We start from the raw sequence: 21,153 nt of genomic DNA, 5'->3' as shown, positions 1-21,153 counted from the left end.
GGAAGGGAGGGACATGCCAGCACCTCCCATCTTCCCGACACCAGTTGCAAGAGCTCGGGAGCGGTGGTGTGACAGGGGCACCAAGAAAAGGCTGATGGCAACGTGCTTTGCTGGGCACAGAGTCCCTCCACCAGCCACCCCACCCCAAGCCCCCTGAGACCCCTTCCCCCCAAAACCTGTGATGGCCATGCTCTCTGGGCAAAAAGAAAAAAAAAAAAAGAAAAAACCCAAACAAACAAACAGGAAAATCCACCCCAGAAATATGTAATTGATTCCCCCCTTGCCAGTTCTTAACCGGGGCTTTTCAGCAGGAGGGGAAAGGATGCCTGATTAGAATATCTCTGAAGAGGGCCGTGAGTTATAGTAATGGACACTCTTCTAGCTGTCTCTCCCGCTCATAAATTCATCCCCCTCTGAAAGTGCAGATGGTCCATAATCGTCCATCATGCCGGAGTTCAGCACGGACAGCTCCCGGGTGGGTTTTTCCTACAAGGCTCCTTTTTCTGCAAGCTAAACAGAACAGTGACTCCACACAGCCTCTGCCCGTGATGGAGTGCGAGCAGTCCAGCCGTCAGGGATGATTTAGGAGGGAACGAACAATAAATATCCGGGAGGTTGGAGCTCAACACAGGGAGGCAAAGGGAGTCGGGGGTGGGGGGCAGAGGCGCCACCGCAGCTGTACTTACATTTTTGTCGTTCTGTTTATTCCTGTTTCCTTTTCATCTTGAGGGGACGGCAGGTGGTGGCATCCCAGGATGGGGTGGGTCCCGAGGGAGCATCTGTAAGGAGTCCCCATCCCAAGGACTGAAGTCAAGGGGACGTTTGGTTGGGGGAAGTGTATCAACAGCCGGGTAGCTGACGTTTAGGGATACGTAGATTCCCCAGCCTCGTGCCGAGATCACACGACCCTCTGAGGTTAAGTAAATGTATCTTTGGATGAGATGGCCCGAGCCATCCCCCAGTTTCCTACCACACTTGGGTCCAGGAAAGCACAACCCAGCAGGCTGCCCAGACCCACCTGTGGAATCCCTGGTGATGCGCCCATCGCGGCTCACCTGCAGCCATGCCTCATTTGACTCTGTTCCTTCCGACTAGTCCTTCCCGGTATGGGGGTTCACACAGTAGGAAGAGGGCCGGGGCCCTGTTGCTCAAGGTGGGGGATCGGGGGCGGGGCATGTGGCTCAGGCCTCGGCATTATGGAAAGGCTTCGACGTTGCGTAGGAAGAGCCGCTGTGCCTGCTGCTTCTACATGGTGGATGCGTCTCACCCCTGCATTTGCTGCAGACTTTCCTTCCTTTATACACGGGGAGCCTTCCCCTCTCCGGCCGGTCCTCTCTCCACATAGAGCCAAGACAGAGGGCCATCCATGGGCCCGTGGCCCCACCCTGGCCTGCGTGGGCGACACTGCGTGGCCACAGGGCCTTCCCCCGCCTTCTCTCCCTGTCTGAACGCAGAGGCAGCCAGGCTGGGCTGGGAGGGCGGTGACCAAGAGGCTGCCTCCTGCAGGTGCTTTGCCTGCAGGCTGCCCGCTTTCCCCTCCACACCTCCCACTCCCAGGGCCTCCCGCCCTCCTCCTCTGAACTCCAGACAGGGGTGGGGGCGGCTCTCAGAGAAGCAGAGCCAGGGGCACGGGCAGACAGCTGCAGGTGCATCCACAGAAGTGCTTGCTGGGGTCAGCGGCCCGCCTCCCCCCGCCCCCGGCCCCTGCCCCACCGGAGGGGCTGCCTTCAAGGAGACAGGAGGCAAACCACATGCTCTTCCCCCCAAGAAAGGGGAGCTGTCAAGGGGGAAGCCTGGTGCGTGCTGTGCCTCTTCACTAACCCTTGGAAATGGAGTTCACCTCGGAGGCTTCCTCAGGGCCCCCGGGGTCCCCCCGGAGCAAAGCGTGCGTGTCCTGGAAACTAACGCGATACCCTCCACTCATTTGCCAGATGTCAGCCAGCTCCAGGGCCACCACTGGCCCATGGCGGATCACTCCGGAAACAGAGGAAGTCTCCTCTGCAGCTCCCTCCTGGGTGTGACGGCCACAGGGGCTCCCAAGCCAGCTTCTTTCGAGGCGCCCGCAGAGTGGTCCCGAGAGGGAGGCCGAAATGCTCTTCACCACCCATCAGTCCTGTGCCCGACCCACCTGCCAACACCTGGTAGGCGGGAGGCGTAGAGGAGGGGCGCGCTGTGTGACAGGCTGGTCCCCCCCCCCGCACCTGCCGACAAACGCACTCGGGTGATTCAACCCCTCCTTGAAATGCCCACCTAAAGATTTGCAGATAGCCTGGAAACGCAAGGTCCTGAGTTCTCATCCTGCCTCGCCAGCTTGACAGTCAGCCTTCCTTCTCAGCTTGCATCCGGGCGCTGCTGGAGCCTTGCTTGGGGCTCACGTTGTACCGCGCTCCATGCACCTCTGGCCGGGGCCGAACACACTTCTCTGAGCAGCTCTCAGCATACGGGCCTCTCTGGCGGGTGCAGGAGAGCACTGAGCGGGGTGCCCGCCTCCTCTCCAATCTGGTGGCATCCAGCACAGAAGGACAGTGAGGAGTGAACACGGAGGTTTGGAGGGAGGGGCCAGGTGGGCGGGCAGGTGCGGCCACGGGCCCTTCTGGGTGCAGAACGTGCCGCTCTCACTGGCCCCCGGCGTTCTAGATTAGGGGAGTGGGGCTTAGGAACCCAGCTCACCACCGGTTGATGCCCGGCAAGTAGCTCTCACGGCCCGGTCCCAGGGAAAACTGCCCTGGGGCCTGTGATGAGCGTGGGCGCGCATCCATCTGTGGCAGCAGTGACTTAACACAAACACCAAGACACCCCAGTTCCTGGAAGTTGGCTCTCCGCGCCCACGGAGCGGCTCCGGGTGTCCTGGCCCGATGTTTCTCTTCCTGAGCTGGCTATCATGGGAAACAACCGCGGAGCCTCTGCGGTTACACACCTGTGCTGTGTGCCTTCCACACACATTATGTCCAGTCCTGGTGACAAGGGGGATTGGGGCACAACTGAGCCCCCATCTGGGGAAGGGATTGCAGCAAACGAATGCAGGCCCACCTGGTTGCCTCACTCACTGCCCTCCCTCCTGCACACACCCTCAGGGGTCCTTACCTGCACACGGACACCCGTGACAGTGTGGGGTGGGCCGTCCACACCCAGTGCTTTTACAGTTGGGCTGTGTATACAGTTGGCATTAGGGCCGGAAGGGGGCTTCCAGGAAAGGGGCTTTGGAAACCCCCTCTGGGGACCTCCCGGGCAACTCTGGATGTTTTGTCCCCAGAAGATGCGTGTGGGTGCACACAGGTGCAGTTGGGGGCTCTACACCCCTTGGACCCTGCTCAGGAACACCCGTCTCGGCAGCTGGTACCTGCGTGCATCTCCCCTGCACCCCAACCCTGGGTGTCACGACGGTCGGCTGCTGGCGCCTTAGGATGCCGGCCGACACACGCTTCCTCTTTCCTGGGAAGACAAGCTCCTCTTAGAAGCCAGGCCCTCACTCCTTCTATCCACTGCCCCCAGTCGGATACACTCCACGTGGGCAGGAGAGAGGAAGCAAACTAACTTTTATTACGGACCCTATGCTGGGAACCTTGCCTGGGCACGCTGCCTGTGCCATCTCACTTAATGGCTTGGCACGTTCTTACCAACCCTTCAGCATTACGGTCTCGGGGAGACCATAACCTCCCTGCCTCCGCTCCACCGCCCGCCGGGTTGCTCTCCCTCCCTTTTTGCGGTTGGCGTGCTCCCCTCCTGCCGCCCCTGCACCCATCGCTGCTTCCAGGGCACAGCTCGCGTTCGGCCCTTGCCCGTGTCTCCTTCCCTCCTCGCCCCCCTCCCAGCCCCGTATCTCTCCATCTGAACCCACTCCTCTCCTGACCCCGAAGTTTCCTGTGTCACTTTTTGCACCCTTTAAAATAATCAGAGACGTGCACGTAAAGTCGAGAACAAGTCGTACAATGTAAGTTTTAGCTCGTGTATTGGAATACAGATCCTGTAAGGTCAGGCTCCTGATTCTGCTTGTCTCCCTCTCTGTGCTCGGCCCCTCTGCTCTTCCTTCTCAGCTCCTTGTCTACCCCCCCTTCCTGCCTCTGACTTTCCCTCTCTAAGGACGAGGCCCCAGGAGAGCCCACACTTGGCGCACGGCACCTCGAAGCACCTCTGTGTCCTGCTCAGCCCAGGGCGGGGTGCGTGAGGACGGGGCCCCAGGGTGCCTCGGGGTCCCTGCTGGGCAGCCCTTTTCAACACCTGCTGCGGCAGCCAGAGAATATCTTGGCTTTTTGTTTCCTTGCTATCCCTGCCATAGAGGGAGGACACCAGGTGGGCCCCCAAGGTCACTGGACCTTTGCCGATGGGAATCTGGGATCCGTCTGTGCCCCAGGCTCCAGCACCTCCTTCCAATGCAGTAAGATTTTAAAACCACCTGGGTTTTCAGCCCATTTGAAACTGAAGAACAAAGGCCGCAAGTCAGAGCAGCGAGCCCTGCTGCTCGCTGGGACCCCAGCGCATTTGCAAACAGTCTCCCCCAGCTGCACCACCAGTTACATCTCGGAGCCATCGTGCTGCGAGGGGATCTCTCGGCAGAACGCGCCCAGTTCTCCTGCGGAGCGTGAGGAGCCCGTTTTTGGCTTACCTGCCAGTGGTGGCTGGAGCCAGGTGGGTACGGAGGAGCAGGTACGGAGGAGCGGGCGCCTCTGCAGAGCCTCTGCCGCTGCAGACGGCAGCGACCCCTTTCCAAGGTTTTAGAGGGAAAGACGCACGCCCGCAGGACAGGCCGGCAGAGACAGCTGCAAGGCACAGTGTTTATGTCGAAGGCTCCATAGGTCCTGCAAGGTCCTGGAGGGATGGGCGGGATGTGAGGGATGAACTCAGGGCTCACAGTGAAGGATTTGGGGGCAGATCAGAGGAAGGACTTTTCCCGGCAGGCAAGGTGGGTTAAATCTGGGAAAAGTTTGCCAAGAGAGGCAGGGCGTGGAGCCCTCCTCGCTGGGAAGCATCTCAAAATAGCGCTCGTTCTCATAACCGAGGACAAAGAGGGTCCTGTCTGGAGGCAGGAGGATGGACTGAACCAGCGTGCAAGTCTGCTCTTCAAGCGGGAAGACGTGCATGCTGCTGGACAACTGAGGCACAGGGGGCCCTCCCTTCCTCCAGGGGCTGCTGGGGCCAGGGCTGCTGGCCCCGATGATGGGCTGCGCGGCCAGCCGCACCCTCCGTGTCCCCAGGAGGCCCTGGACGCAGGGAGGGAGTCCCGGGCACACCCTCCAGCGGCCACACTTGCTGTGGACAGGAAGGAGCCCACCATGGCCTCAGGAAGCTGGCCTTGTCCCGGGAGCCTGCGGCCACCCCGATGGCCCAGCACCACAGGACGCCCCCAGCCAGCCCAGGCTGCTCTCTCTCCGAGGGGACCTCAGTGAGCAGATCCTCAGTGCTGTGCCCAGAAACTGGGCAGAGGGGCCCAGGGCAGTCACTGCTCAGCCGGGCTGGCCTGAGTTTTGCAGGGAGGGGTGGACTGGTTCATCTCTGCTGCCGGGGAGAGCCTGCCCCACTGTTCTTTCTCGCCCCCACCAGCTCTCTTCCCTTCTGCTGAGGCCCACTGGGCCCCCGGGCCTTTTTTTGGTGACACAGTGTCACTTCTCATCCTTCCTGGCTCCAATATGTCAAAACTTTGTGGCAGGAAAGAAAAGCAGGGAAAACCATCCGGGAACTAGGTCACCTAAAAACAACAACCTGACTGTAATTGAATCAGCTCCTTACAGTGGGCTGACTCCGGAGGAGCCAAAAATCCAACGGCGGCTTCTTCCCCCCCACACCCCCACCACACCTCCCCTCCTTACATGGGAAATCTCAAAATGCAGCTCTTGGCACAAATGTTTCCAATAAAACCCCATCAGGCAGATAATGAAAACATCACGACGTTCGCGCCCAGACTGTGTCTTGACTGTAAGGCCGAGGACGCGGGGAGGTGGAGGTGACGGTTGTGGGAATACGCGGGCGTTCGCTGTTGTTTTGCTTAGCGAACCATCCCGTTTCGTTTGTCCTTGGCACTTTCGCTTCTGGATTCTGACAGTCAAGGAGTGCTGTCCTCTGTTGGAGTTTTGGGTGATCCACACAGGCCTCCTCCCCTTCCCTTTGGCTTCCTCAATCCCAGGCGGTGTCTACACGGCCACTGGGTCAACAGCAAACCCCTGGGTCACCCCGATCCTCACTGGTGAGAGGCATTAGCCACGGTGCCAGCAGGGGCTCCGGCCGACAGCTCTCGGGGGGTCCTCTGCTCACCAACTTGGCCAACAGCTGGCAAGTGGCCCATGGGATGAAGGCTGACTGTTGAATGATGTGCTGGAGGTTCTCGCTTCCATGAGACTACCGTTTGGAAAACAGGAGGGGAAAAAAGACCTTTCTGGAAATGACGCAGTGGTAGGTGTGACTTCTGTCCCTGGAAGAATCATGGAACCAACCCATAAAGACACGGAAGTTAGTGTCTGGTGTGCCAGCCGTGCTGCTGACGTCAAGGGCAGATCTGGTCTCTTTCCTCGCCAAGAGGGTGGCCCACATAGACGATGACGACACATGTCACCCTGTGACTCCCCTGGGCCTCCTCAAAGATTGTGATCTTTTTTTCTTAAGATGCAATCTGACGTCTCAAGTGTCTAAACCACCTGCTGGCTGGCTGAGAAGCAACCAGTTAATAAGGAGTAGTCAGAGGTCAGGGACACCTTGCCAGTTTTCCGATAATCTCAAGTCCACCTTCTCAACCCAAAAAGGCACCAATACCGTCTCCTTTCTGGGCGTCCAGGGGAGAAAGAAAAAAATCCTCTTTTGGAGAACGCCCTGCCTCACACACACTGTAATTTGCTTCCATGCAAGCTCAGGACGTGATTGCCTGCGGAGCACTGCGGGGCGGACCCCAACCACCAGGGCTCCAAACTGCAGCCGGATGCACCTTCCCCAACATCTTCCCTCACACTCGCAGCCGAGCGAGCCCCGACCACAGGGGGCTTCACCTGATGGCATCCCTGCTCCGGAGTTGGCATGGGCCTGCGCCAAGGCCTCCAACACCGTCCACTGCCTTGACCGCAGAATCAATAGGAGCGTCCTCCTGGCCATTTTGTTTGTAAATGAACATCTAAGAGTTGATGCATTGGCTCTGGTTAGGTGCAAGGAGTGCAGACTACAGAACATGAATGACCCGGGTCTGCTTTCAGCCAGGCTGTGTGCTCACCGGGTGGCCTTTGACAGGTGACAACCCGGAGGCCCAGTGTCTCTGCCGGCGTGACGGGGGTTGCAGTGGGAGTGATGGGGGGCCAGAGGGGTTCAAGGAGAGCATAGTGTAGGGGGGAGAGGGGAAGCGCCAGGCCTCCAGTCGGTCTATGTGGAGTGTCAGCTCCTCTCTCTTCTTTGAAGGATGTGTGTGCCTGTGTGTGTATGTCCATGAGTGTGTGTGTGTGTGTGTGTGTGTGTGTCTGTGCCGAGCCATTGGACAGCTAGGGCTGCCAAGTAAAAATACAGGGCGCCTGCTTAAATTCTAATTGCAGATAAACCGTGAATAATCGGTACTATAAGTACATCCCAAATATTTGCCTGATATATTCTACCAAAAAAACATGAAACATCATTTGCTGTTTATCTGGAATTTCAAATTCAACCGAGCATCCGGTGGTTCTCTTTGCTAACTGTGGTGAGTGTAGCTGGAAGAAGGTTTGTTGTTTCAGTTGTAAAGCCTGATGGACGGGAGCAGGTGTGCAGGGACGGCGGCCGTGGGGGTGAGGGCTGCGTGAGGAAGAGCCCAAGGCGGCGAGGTCCGGCCCTCCAAGCAGGGCCCTGCTGCCCTTCCCTTGGCCCCGTGCCTCCTTTCCCTTTCTTTGCATGGAGACCCTTCCCTCGCGTCGGGGCAGAGCTGTGGGCCGCGGGCTGTCCCGGCGGGGAGAATCTAGCAGCACCGCCTTGGCCCCGTGGAGTCGCCCTCACCTGCGGGTTGAGTCTACCCGGAGCTACACAGCCTGGCGAGAGCCTGCACCCGGGGCTCCCCTTCTCGCCCAGCCTGGGCACCGGCCACGCTTTCTCGAAACCTTATCCGTCTGTTTCATGGGTGACATTGCATCTTCCCGAAACAGGACCCAGCAGAGCTCAGAGCAGCTGCCGGACAACTGTGAACTGGGCACAGAGCCATGTCCTCAGGGAGCCCTGCACGCCCTCTCGGCCCCGGCGCCCCCTGGTTCTGTCCCGGCCCCCGGCCCCTGGCCCCCCAGCACCGCTAGACCGCCCCCTCCCATCGTCCACGCAGCACCACCGCCAGCCCTCTCCAGCGTTCACTTGACGAATCCTGCCCCAGTCCTCCCGGCCCGCCCAGAGGGTGCTGCGGGTCCTGGCAGGCGGCAGGGGGCACGCACGCCTGCAGAGGGAACTAGGAAATGAGATGGGCTCTCCTCCCCCAACGACCTCCCAGCTCTGCCAGCAGACCCATCCCTCGCAGACTGCATTGTTTTCAATCCAATCTCGTTTTTATTGAAGTTTCCTCCAGGGTTAGCTCAGGAGACGTCTCCCCCTAGCCTCTTGCTAGTGGCCTTATTTACCAGAATCCCCTCGGTGTGGCATTTAACGTCTCCATTAACATTTCGTGCATCTTGCTCATCGCGCGCATGGGCCCTCCGAGACCTCCAGGGTGGCGGGCACACGGCAGCCCGCAGAAACGCCAGGCTTATTTTAATTGGTTTGAAACCGTCGCTGTCGACCACAGAGGGGTCTCTTTCCTTGAGTAATGACCTGGAATTTGATCGTGCAGCTTTTATTAGCTTGTCACACGGAACGTGTAACTGTGTGAGATTAAAGCGAGAGCCAGGCGCCCATCTGCCCCCCACGGCGCTCTGGCTGGGCACGCAGCTGCCCCCCGCAGCACGCTCGCCAGGGTGCGCCGGCCACGCAGGCCCCGAGGACACGCAGGAAGTGCCTCCTGGCAGCCGGCAGATGGTGGCTCTGGTGGGCGGTGGGGAATCGCCTTGAATGAGTTTCTGGCCAGGCAGGGTCCTGTCCCGAGCTCTCCTGAAGGCCTGCCCGGAGACACGGAGGAGTCGGCCGCCTGTGGCCAGGACCACGGTCCCGTCAGCTGCAGGAAGGGGGAGGTGGGCTGATGCCTTATCTGCTTGAAGAGGTTTGCTTGCCAGGGGCAGGGAAAGCCATCTCAGCGCCCGGAACTTGCTGGCATCCGACCCGGGGGCCCGGGGCGCTGTGCCTTTCCCTTGCTCTCATCATGCGGAGGAAAGTGAGAGCCCCTGAGTTCAGGGAAGCACCGGTGGTCTAGCGTCTGCAGTGTTGGAGCGCGTGGTTCCCACCACCTGCCCCAGCCCTCGTCTCCAGTGCAATGAGGCCTCCCCTCTGCTCGGGCTGGTTGTACATAAGGAAAACCTCTGCGGGCAGTTGAAGATGCAATTTCATGGCCCTGGAAGTGGAGGGACAGTGGCAGGGAATGACCTGGCTCCTTCCAGAATTGTGCTGCTGCACATGCCATGTGTCAGGCCCTCAGGGCCGCTGGCGAGTCTGTGGCATCAGAGTGTGGAAGGACTGTGCCGCCGGCTGCCACTCGTGCATCTTCGGGGTCTCCTGCTCCCTCCAGGGGCTCACAGTCCAACCACATTCATCTCAAAGGAAATTTGGGGAATTTTTGATAATTAAGGTGAATATAATAAATAATAAATTTCTGTGTTCCTCCACCTGTTAACGTGTAGCTATACCGCATTATCTCCTGAAAAATGAAAGGAGGTGGGCAGGCAGGTCAGGTCCCCTCTGACCTCTCCCAGCCTCATCCCTGCCCCCCGACACACACACCCAGACGTGGATTCAGCGTCCACTACTCTGGTCCCTCGAAAACGCATTTATACACACACGACTGTGAGTAACGAATAGAGCGTCTTAGAGCTCCCGTATGTGACCTCTTCCTGAGAACGGCTTCATTCGTTCAGCATCGAGCGTCGTGGCTCCTTCCTGCTGGCGTGTGTGTTTCCGACCCGTTGTCTCTCTCTGCCACGTGGGAACCTCCCTTAGGGATCGGCTACTTTGTCTTCATCCGCCCTTTCCTTGGTGGCCCCTTGGTTGTTGGCAAAACATCGCTACTGCAGAGGATGCCCCTGTCTGGGACGTGTCTCCTTGTACCTGGGGGATGTGGGTGCACCTGGCCGTGAGTGGCTGGGTCTCAGAAAGTTCTGGATTCTGGCCCCGACTCTGTGACGCATCCTCACGGGCGCAGAGATCACCACTTGGCCCGCGTGCCTCCCTGCGGGCATGGAAAGATGGCAACTGGCCACGTCTGAATCCTCGGTTCCTCCGTGTGCGGGCTGGACTCTCCCACTTGGGAAGCAGGCTGTACCTTGGCAAGAAGTGAAACCAGTGTACTTGTGAAAAAGAGATGAAGAGAGAAGGGACGGAAGGGAGGGGAGGGGTGCGTAGGGAACCATTTGCCAGCATTTGGGCTTCCCTGTTGGGTCCCCTTTCTGTGAGCCCCACTTGACGAGCAGTCCTGGCCTGCGACCTCCCTGGTGAGAGGCCGAGCAAGCGTGTTTCAGGTGTGACCCCTTGCTGCCCTCTGAGGCCCTCTGGCCGCCTGACTCTCAGCCTGGCCTGGCAGGACCAGGGTCCCCAGAAGCAATGGAGGGACACTGTCCTAGAAGAGGGGGATAGGGGGCCCGGAGGAGAAATAGCTGCCTCTGCTCAGAGGCTGGAAATACTCACTCGTGGCCACGGGGTAGCTCCTGGATGGGGAGAACGGGCAGGGGCACCTCCTGGTCTGGGGGCATCTGCTGGGCTCAAGACCCGGGCTCCTGTTCCCTCTCTGGCACTTTGCTGAACCAGCGCCTGGGGTGGGACCACCCACGCTGCTGCCTAGTGACCCTGCTGCAGTGGGCTCTGGATGGTTTCCTGGGCTGTGCAAGAACTCACGTTGCAGACAGGGAAACTGAGTCACCCAGAGACTCAGCGTAGCAAGGGCGAGGACAGGGTGGCAGTCACGAGCCGTCCTGGGCCAGATTCCCCAGGTTCAGGTGCAAGGTGCACCAGCAAGCACTTGTTGACCTCCAGGGTCACTGGAAAGGTCACCAGGTGCAGCCAGAAGAAGGTTCCGGGAGCCTTTATTGTCCTAAGGCCCCGTCCCGTCTGTCCTGCCACCCCCCTCCCTGGGTGGTGCAGGACCACCCCTCACGTGTGCTCCTACTCCAGCCAGAGGAGGACCAGGCAGGGGCAACAGCTTGGTTTTATGAAGCCAATAAAATCTCGAGTTCCTGAGCAGGAGGGTTTCCTGGCCTGGGCCCAGCAAGTACCTTGGGACGGGCATCATGTCTCCCTCCCAGGAAGAGTCCTGTCACCCGAGGGCCAGCTGCCATCTGTCCCTGCCCACCACGCCCTGTCCCCATCAGAGGTCCTCAGGCCAAGCCCTTTGGTGTCGTCACCGCCCAGCCTGGACTCGGGATGGTGCTCACCCCGCCTGTTCTCTGTGACACTGGGCGTCTCCAGTCCCCCTTCCTAAAAATCCGCCCCATTCCCATCTCCCCCCGCACGGCTTTCCCGCACTCCTTGTCTCTGGGACTTTTCCTGGTGTGCCTCATTCCTGGGGGCTGCTCCAGCTTCGGGGACACGGCCCCACCTCCTTGCACACACAAAACCCTGCGAATCGATTCTGAAAACCATCAGTCACAGTACAGTAGCGCTGCTAACTGTGGCATTTTGCTTTGCAGTTATTGATACATCATCGGGACTGAGAAGCCGGCTGTGGGTGGGCGCTGGGCCGGGTACAGAGGACAGCGTGTGGGGACAACTGTCCTGCAAATGTCAGGAACCACCGCTCTGGCCACCGGGGTGGGTTGTGAGGCTCACGAGGAGGCTGGTGCTGGGCTGGGAGTCGGGGCCATCGTGTCCCTGGGCTTGTGACCCTGCAATCCTTGCACCCCAGAGATGGCTGGCCCCTCACTGCCTCCTCTGTCCCTTCCGAGCCATCGAAGGGCTGAGCTCCTGCAGAGGTGCAAGCCAGAGAGGCCGCAGAGGTGCTGAATCAGCCACGGTTCTCCAGAAAAACAGAACCACTAGGAGCTAGCTACCAATCTGCCAGTCTGCCTATATCTACCTGTACGGTAGAGAGAGACTGGATGGATGACGGCTGGAAGGATGGATGGATCAGTAAAGAAAAGAGGTTTGTTTTAAGGAATTGGCTGGTCGTGGTGAGCCAGCAGGTTTTGATGAGCGAGGTTAAACGTCTAGATAGACTGCAGGTCCGTACCCACAGCAGGTCCTGGTCAGCCGCACACCCCGGGAGTCTGGCCCGGTGCTGGGGAGCCCAGCCTGGTGATGGGGGTGCTGCTGATGACTTGCCCCCAGCAAGGCTCTGCTGCCTACAGAGGAGCGCTGGGGCCCGCGCTGGGAACCGGCACCACGGGCCGTCCCGCCATTGCTCTGCTCGTTGCCAGCCGGACCCCATGGGCTACAGGCCCCCTCCCCTCGGGTCCCGGGGCCCGGTCTGATAGTGTGCGTCTCACCACGGGACAGCAGCGAGCGGCTGGGAGCCTCGAGGTGTGAGCAGGGATGCTTTGTTAGAACTCCTCCCAGCCCGATGAGTCCTCAGCTGCAGCGTTCAAAAGATGCCGTTCCCATGACACTGTGTCCTGTGGTATTTTTAATCAAGAGCGCGGGAGAGCGTGCGTCTGATGCACTTCAGATATTCAGAGATTGAAAATGGTTTTGTTCTCGTGTTTTCTTTTCCAAATGCAGCGTTAAGTCAGAACGGCCAGAGGAAGATCCTGCCAGCATTTCCCCCGAGCTGGTCGCAGGCCCCTCCGGCCGGGAACCTGTCCCAGGAGCTGTCCGTCGGCAAACAGGTGGGTACCCCTTCCAGTCCCACTTTCTGCTCCACCTGGAGCCGGTTCACGGATCAGGCCTTGGGGCGGGGGTGGGGGCTGCGGCGTCTGGGGGCTGGGGGCGGCAGGGTGGCACCTGGGCAATGTGGCGATGCGGCGTCAGCTGGGGGACCCGTGGTTGGTAGAGAGCAGGGTCCCCACCTCCCTGCCCCCACTACATGGCCCCTCAACCCTTCTGTGTTTTTCACCTGCTGTTGCTCAGGCCCATCCACTAAAATGCAAATCAGCGAGTGTATAATAGATAATTAATAGACTGATCAGCCAGCAAGGGAGGTAAGTAGATAAATAATTTTAATCATCCTTGGGCTGCCCATAAATTCCCTCACTGCCTTTTTATTAAACTCTGTTTACAGGAGTCATTCATATTGCATGCCATTCTGCAAATCCCTTCCTTGGCGTCTCCCACCAGGTCCGACCTGGAGCGGAGGCACCGCGTGACAGCCAGGTCTCTTCCCAGCAGGGCCCAGCTCTGGCACGGGTCGCGGGCCCTGCCCAAGCAGCAGTGATAGGAGGCATCAGGGCAGACTGTGCCCAGCTCCCCGAGGCCCGCCCTCTGCTCCCCACCGTGGCCGCAGCCTATATTTAGACAGACTCTGAAACCTTTATTATGCTTGGCACCTGTGCCGTAGGTATGCGCTCCTTCTCCTCCCCGGGGATGGCCTCCGCCTATTAATAGCCTTGGCTGAGGCTTCCTCATGGCTCCGAATGCCAAGAGAGAAAGTGGGTTAATAAATATAAAAGAAAAGTCCTGTAAGAGGGCCTGGGGCCAAACTCTCTCTTAGACTCTCCAAGAGTGGCAGCCGATGGGGCCCAGGGCTCCCTCCTCCCCAGCCAGTCCCCATCCTCCTCCACCCAGAGGCCCGATGCCAGGCCAGCAGGTCTGGGGACCAATGTCAGAGAAGGGCTCTGGGCTTCCAGGGAGCTGGGATGGTGGAGGCACGGGGGTGGGAAAGGCTGCCATCCGGGTGGGGCAGAGGAGGGGTTTGGGTGGTTGGAGGAGACAGGGAGCCCTCTCCTGCCTCCCCCTTCCCACCCTCATGACATCCCCATCGGTTTCTGCTGGTGCCCTGGTGCACCTGCAGGATGGAAGAGGAGGGGGGACGTGGCCGTTGGGATGGTCACCGAGCAGGACGCATCTCTCCTCACCTTGTCCCCCGCTCCCGGAGTCTGTAGCAAGGAGAGCTTGGCCTGAGTTAGAATCACCTGTTCAGAGTGGCATCCCAGGAACAGAGCAGGGAGGGGACAGGGAAGCTCCCTGAAGACAGGGGTGCCCAGGGCTGCTCACACCCAATTCCACAGTGTCCACTGCACAAGGCTATGGCTGGCGTTCGAGATAAACGTGTAGGCTGTCCCCCACCCCCGGCTGGCACATCATCAGCTGACACTCCAGAGTGCCCTCGGGCCAGGGCATGCTTCTGTCCCCATCCCATTTGTTCCCAGCCTGGTGCTGTGTGGGCACACTCCTAGGATCTGTGCTCCTTCAGTGGGTCACCGCCACCCCAAAGAGCTGAGGCTCCTGCCTGGGGACACGGCCACCGCAGCCGCTGTCTGCAGGCCTGCTGTCAGAAAGTTCTCTGCAGAGCTTCCAGCCCCTGTTGGGTAAATTCCCTCTGGGTTTCACCCGGTGGAAATGAAGTCAGACCGTAGATGTTGCTGGTTTTACGCAATGCGACTGTCCCTAGCTGCTCCAGTGGGACAGCTGACGAGGGCAGAGCCTGGGCGGCCTCCTGCTGCTTCCCGGGCCAGGCGCTGGTGTCCACAGCAGGCCGCCTCAATGGCCTGCTGGGTCATACCTGCCTGGTCGTGTGTCCCCCTCACAGGGCAGGGCGGCTGTTTTCCGGGGGCAGAGAGGGGATTCAGGCTGAACAGGTGCAAGGGCCACTCTGTGGAATTACAGTCCCTTCAGGAGTTTATTTAGCTCAGAGCTGCATGCCCGCCCTGCTGCCTCCACGGCCCACACGGGCTGAGTGGGAGGAAGACGGGCCAGGGAGGAGGCAGAAAGAGCTGGCGGGGCAGCTTTTCCAAGCGCTTCGTCCCTCTGCTCAGTTCAGGGCAGGCTGGAGGGGTGGCCCCTGTGCCTGCTTTCATCACGGTCTGTCCAGGGCGGTCAGACAAGGGGCCAGGACTGTGCCTTCGTTAGGGTGGGGAGGCACGGGGAACGTACATCTTCTCAGAACTGAGAGCAAACCCCGTCGTGACAGCTCTGCGTCTCTGGCTCTTCTGGTCGTTCGGGGGATATTTTTAGGGCTTCTTATCTGTTTCTGTTTTGGGGGAATTGGGGTCAGGTGTAAAGAAAGAGTAATGAATGAAAGACAGGAGCAAACCTCGGCCACCCGGTGATGGGCACCAGAGCAGGGCTCCTCGTGCTCTGGGGCCTGCTGGCCCGTGAGCAGGAGCCAGGTGGGGAGGGGGTGCTTCCCCTCTCTCTGTCAAGAGGCCTGTAGCTCTGTGGGGTGCGCACACCTCTTCCTGTGCCTGAGCCTCACGTAGCCCCGTGGGACCCCTCCACTGCCAATGAGGCCGCGGGGAGCCTGGTGCAGGACTCGATCCCAGGACCCCGGGGATCACGCCCTGAGCCGAAGGCAGACGTGCAACCACTGAGCCACCCAGGTGACCCTGTAAGGTTTTGTTGTCATTGTTGCTTCAAGGCACCTTCAGGAGCATGCATTGAGGTGGATTTTCACCTCGTTTCACTTCACTGCATAGAGGTATCCTAATTTACTTACCCAAGCCCTCAGGTGTGCTTTCAAGGACCAGGAGGGCGTTAGCCTCTGCCCCTGTTTCCAGAACTCTCTGCCACACTTCAGGAAACCAGAAGATTAATTTCCCAAATAGGAATTAGGAGATGATTATTCACACCACAAAGGAATCTGCAAACATACCCTCCAAAGAGCCTCTCTGATACGTGGGCTCCTCGGGGGCATTCAGACGGGCTCCCATGTAGAAGATCCCAGGTCACAGCCAGTTGCGCGGAGGGTGGCACGGCTGCCTTCATGCTGCCTTCCCTTCCTTCATTCCCGGGTCAGCACGTACATGTGAGCACACACCGGCACACGCACACCCACGCCCATGCATGCTCACACACACAGCACACGCACGTGCAAGCACACACGCATACGTACACCACATTGGGAAGCTTTTTCCCCTGGTCGGTGGAGAGGCGATGATAATTTAATTCATCATTAATCACATCGATTTATCAGGTGGTCTACTCCCAGCAGCCATGACTGGGGGATAAACTATCATTTCTCTTTAAAGGGTAAAGGGAAGTTGATGTCGATGAGATGGGGGCGGTCCATGACCCCAGGCCATGTAACTTATTACTTAATGAGATGGATAAATCTGAGAAGCGTAGAGACTTAGAGGACTTGGAGTAAAACCAGATCTGAAAACCCCAAATCCCAGATTGCAAGTTCGTGCCCACGGGCTCGGCGCTGGGGCAGTGCACGCGGTGTCACCATCTGGGGAGCAGGGCCGGACACTCTTCTCAGAGCATCTTTGCCCAGACGGGGCGTCTCCACCCAGAGAAGAGCGAGGGCCTGGCCAGGAGAACGGTACCCACAGGCCAAGCGTTCGTGTGTGTTCACACAGCAGGATACCCCACAATCCGCAGACACGTTACCAGTATTTTTGTATTCAGTTTCAGAACACTTGGATTAGGGGTGCCTGGGGGGCTCAGTCGGTGAAGCGTCTGCCTTCAGCTTAGGTCATGATCTCAGGGTCCTGGGATCGAGCCCCGCGTCGGCAGCAGGGAGTCCGCTTCTCCCTCTCCCTCTGCCCCTCCTCCCTGTTTGTGCTCACCCTATCCCTGTGTCTCTCCCTCTCCCTCTCCCCCTCTCTCTCTAATAAATAAATAAATGAATAATCTTTTTTTTTAAAAAAAAGAATACTTGGATCATATTTGTAATCATAGTCAATCGTATACATAAATACGTACATAATATATATATTTTTAGAATGATTTATTGAGTTGAAATCCAAGTAACATATAATTATAGAGTGAATAATCCAGTAGCCTTTGGTATGACCACCTCCTCTGTCTAGTTCCCCGTTCCCATCACCCCTGAGTAAGACCCCTTGGCTCCGGTGTATTTTTATTAATGTTTAGTTACTTTGTTTTAAAATTTTTTTAAATTTTTATTTATTTATGATAGTCAAAGAGAGAGAGAGAGAGAGAGGCAGAGACACAGGCAGAGGGAGAAGCAGGCTCCATGCACCGGGAGCCCGATGTGGGATTCGATCCCGGGTCTCCAGGATCGCGCCCTGGGCCAAAGGCAGGCGCCAAACCGCTGCGCCACCCAGGGATCCCCAGTTACTTTGTTTTAAAAGGCGCCCTACCTTACCATCGTCCCCTAAAAACAGGCTCTTGGGGAAGCAGAGCGAGTTCAACAGTGTCGAGTCTGGGATCTGATCCTTCTCTCAGCACGTATTCACGGGGTACCTGCGGGAACCAGGAGCACCCAGTTTGAAGCCTGGCTCTGTCTCTTATCAGCCAGCGATCTCTGGCTATGACTTACCCTTTATGCTTTGTGTCTGTAAAGTGGGATAATAGCATTCTCGGCGAAGGGCCGTCAGCAGGATGGAGGAAGTGCTAATTGTACGCCAGGGAGCTGGGCCCATGCCCGGTGCACCATGAGAGCTCCGTGGGACGTATGCGTCTTTTATTTGATTTTTTTAAATTTTTATTTATTTATTCATGATAGACATAGAGAGAGAGAGGCAGAGACACAGGCAGAGGGAGAAGCGGGCTCCACGCCAGGAGCCCGACGCAGGACTCGATCCCCGTTCTCCAGGATCACGCCTTGGGCCAAAGGCAGGCGCTAAACTGCTGAGCCACCCAGGGATCCCCTATTTGATTTTTTTAAAGCCAGTCAAATTTAGCAGGGGAGGACAGGGGTGGGGGTCGTATGCCAATGTTAGTGACACTGATGTTAATAAGTTCTGATAACCCACTACCCTCGGACCAGCAGTTAAACCTTTATGTTTAATTGTGGTAAAATCGACAGAACAAAACTTAGCGTCTTCACCGAGTGTCGGTGCACAGGTCGGGGGGGGGGGGCACCAGCGCCCTCATGCTACTGCGCCACCAGCACCACCGCCCACCTCCAGAACTCTCTTCATCTCGTAAAACTGAAACTGTCCCCATTCATCACTGACCCCGCCGTCCGCTCCCTTGGCCCCCGGCGCCCACCATCTGTCTCTGCATTGAGACCCCAGCGGCGTCACCTGCGTGGAACCAGCCCTGCGGTGCTCGCCCTTCTGTGTCTGGCTGACTGCACTCGACGCCACGTCCTGCGGCCTCGTCCACGCTGTGGCGGGAGTCAGGAGCTCTGTCGTGTTCAAGGCCAAGTGGCGCTCCACCTGCGGATGGGTCCCACCATGGTTGCCGGGCGCCCGTCCACACATTGGGCAGCTCCCGTCTCTCGGCTGCCGTGAGCCATGCCGCTCGGTGTGCGCTTCCTCTAATCGTGACACGATAGCAACAAAACGGATTTGGAAACCTGTTTTCCCGTGAGGTTCTCCCGTTCTCCACTTCACACACGCACGCACACGCTCATGCCTGCGGGAGACGGGTCTTGAGACGGCAGGACTACAGCCTCATCAGGGAGCCCCTCTGCGGCGGTCTTTCGGGGCACATCAGTCTGGAAGGTAAACACGCCCGTGGGAAGCGTTCTTCTCCTGACTTTGGATGAGGCTCGTGGGACCGTGTCGCCCTGGGAGACTGCGTTCTGTTTAGCCGCTCACCCAGCCAGTTCTGCGTCCTGGTGGATGACCCGGAGAAGCAGGGGTCCAGAATGACCCATGGGACCCAGGGGGTGGCGACCCCAGGGCGTCTGTCGGGGTTCCCGCGGGCTCCTGTCTGAAGGAGGTGGCGTGTAGCCAGAACCACTGGCTCGCTGGGGCCGGAGTTCAGCCTGCCCCTGGGCGGACAAGGAAGGGGCTGACCCGAGGCCACGGCGGGGGCCGTGCTTCCTCCTGAGAGCCCTGAGCCCCCGTGGGGGGTCTGTCTGTAAGTGCTGTGTGGCCACAAACCAGAACTTCCTGGGGAGGAATCGCTGAAATGTCAGGCCTTTCTCTTCTGGAAACGAAAAGCAAGACTGGTCCTGCTTTAACCACCAAGCTCTCTGGCACTGAGTCACGGGCGGCTTTCTGGTGTGGCCTTCCGAGCGCAGGACGCTGGCCTGGAGACTAGACACTCGGGGGAGATGATCACAGCAGGCAGAGCCGCGACCGTGGCCCGTGACAGCAAGGTAGTCTTCCTCCAGATCGCTTCCCCCATCAGTTCTGGTGGAGAGGCTGGGTCACAGACCCCACGGATGCCCCAGGAGCACACGGTCACCGACCCCGCGGGCGCCCAGGAGTGCACGGTCACTGACCCTGCAGGCGCCCAGGAGCAAACGGTCACAGACCCCACGGGTGCCCCAGGAGCACACGGTCACCGACCCCGCGGGCGCCCAGGAGTGCACGGTCACTGACCCTGCAGGCGCCCAGGAGCAAACGGTCACAGACCCCGCGGGTGCCCCTGGAGCACACGGTCACCGACCCCGCGGGCGCCCAGGAGCAAATGGTCACGGACCCCACGGGTGCCCCAGGAGCGCATGGTCACGGACCCCCCGGGAGTCTGTCCGGCAGATCCTTCTGTCATTCATGTTTTAGGCTCATTTTACCCACATGTGGACTCCCCACTCCCCCAGGATTTGCCCCCAAGGCGTGAAAGTTTTTATTTCCCTTTGAGGAAATGAAAGATACTTCCGTTAGAAATGAGAGCTGCGGTTTGGCAGGATCGGCTCTCCTGCTCTGCAATGAGGTCCCCGTTTTTCTACCAGACTTGTCTCTACCGGACTCCTGGTGCTCCCAGAGCAACGCTGAGCTGGGGCCACCGAAACCGAGCACCCGCCTGGGTGGCTGAAGCTACAGAAGCGCGTCTCCTCCCGGTCCTAGAGGCTGGACGACCAAGGTCAAGGCGGCCGCAGGGGTGGTTCCTCCGGAGGCCTCTCTCCTGGGCTCGCGGATGCCATCTCCTCCCGGGTCCTCAGGTGGTCGCTCCTCTGTGTGTGTCCGTGTCCTGATCTCTTATAAGGACGGCAGTCACGTTGGAGGAGTGTCCCCCCTACCCCCCTGGTAATCACCTCACCTTAGCTTGAATCACCTCTTTAAAGACCCATCCCAAACACAGGCACACCCCACAGTGCCGGGGGTCAGGGGTCCCACATGTGCATCTGGGGAACACAGCTCAGCCAGTGACAGGGCCGGCCGTGGTCCAGCGTGGTGCCTGGCCAGGCTGGGCCCCGCCCCCTGGACTTGCATGAGGGATGGTGCCCCCCACGGCCTGCTGTGTCCTCGGTCCCTCGCACGGACTTTGATTCACAAGCTCGTGTCCCAAGCTCACCCTGTCTCCCCGCGTCCAGCCGCACCCACTGCTGGGGGAGTGTTTCACCAATGCTCAATCCAAACAGGCCTCTCCAGTTACAGACATGTGTCCTCCTGCCTCTGAGCCGTGCAGTCAGCAGGATGCTGGTGCTCCGAAGCCGCCACCCCGCCCCTGATCGATCCACGCCACCGGGACAGGCTCTTTACCCCTCTCATCACCATCAAGGTCAATACTGTATGGCCTCAGGTGGGGCTGTGTTGCAGCCCCCATAGAGGACCTCCACCCTTTTCCACCTCACCCCTGTCCTGCCGCCCGTCCCCCTACAACCCACACTCAGGGTGTGTAAGTGCGGGGCGGAGACACGAAGAGGGGGGTCCGTACACGTCCTGTGCCGCCCGGCATGTGCCAGCATCCGTAAAGGCCACAGCTAGTGACAACAGAACCTTCTCCAGGCTGCTGTCAAGGGAAGCATTGGCTTGTCCTCCGTGCGGAGCCCACACTCTTCCCTTGTCCAGAGAGCCCTTGTCTCCCTCGAAAGCCCTTTGACCTACAACATTCAACCAGGGCATCACCTCCGTGAAGCCGCCCTGGCACTCTCCCTCCCACCTCCCAGCTTTTCAGGCATCGTTTTGGCCCTGGGCTCACCAGCCACAGAGCTGCCTGGCCTGCCTCCTCCAGCGGGGCTGAGCGGCTAGATGCAGAGATTAGTCCAAACCCTCCTTCCTGCACCCACACCTTCGCACGCCCGGCACGGCTCTGGCAGCCAGTAAACCACTAGTGAAGAGCAGACATGGCTCCTTTGCCGCGGGGCATCGCGCAGTGGGCACCGCCAGGGTAGCTAATCCCGGGATCTTTTCCTGCTCCTAGAGGACATTTCCAGCGTTCCCAGGCTGCCTTAGTACACGCCTGCCCACATCCTCC

General features: G+C 59.0%; 1 protein-coding gene across 1 annotated transcript in view; it reads left to right on the top strand.

The window, feature by feature from the left end:
* RBFOX3 (RNA binding fox-1 homolog 3) overlaps nt 1–21,153 on the top strand; it is a 409,370-nt gene that overhangs the window by 216,257 nt on the left and 171,960 nt on the right. The window contains exon 3 of the mRNA XM_041727166.1: nt 12,715–12,821. The gene's annotated coding sequence lies outside the window, so the exon portion shown is untranslated. The remainder of the gene's footprint in view (nt 1–12,714; nt 12,822–21,153) is intronic.

The sequence above is a fragment of the Vulpes lagopus genome, chromosome 12, assembly GCF_018345385.1.
Source record: "Vulpes lagopus strain Blue_001 chromosome 12, ASM1834538v1, whole genome shotgun sequence".
NCBI classification, from domain to species: domain Eukaryota; kingdom Metazoa; phylum Chordata; class Mammalia; order Carnivora; family Canidae; genus Vulpes; species Vulpes lagopus.
Note: the sequence above shows the minus strand (reverse complement) of the source record. Positions and strands in the feature narration are given on the sequence as shown.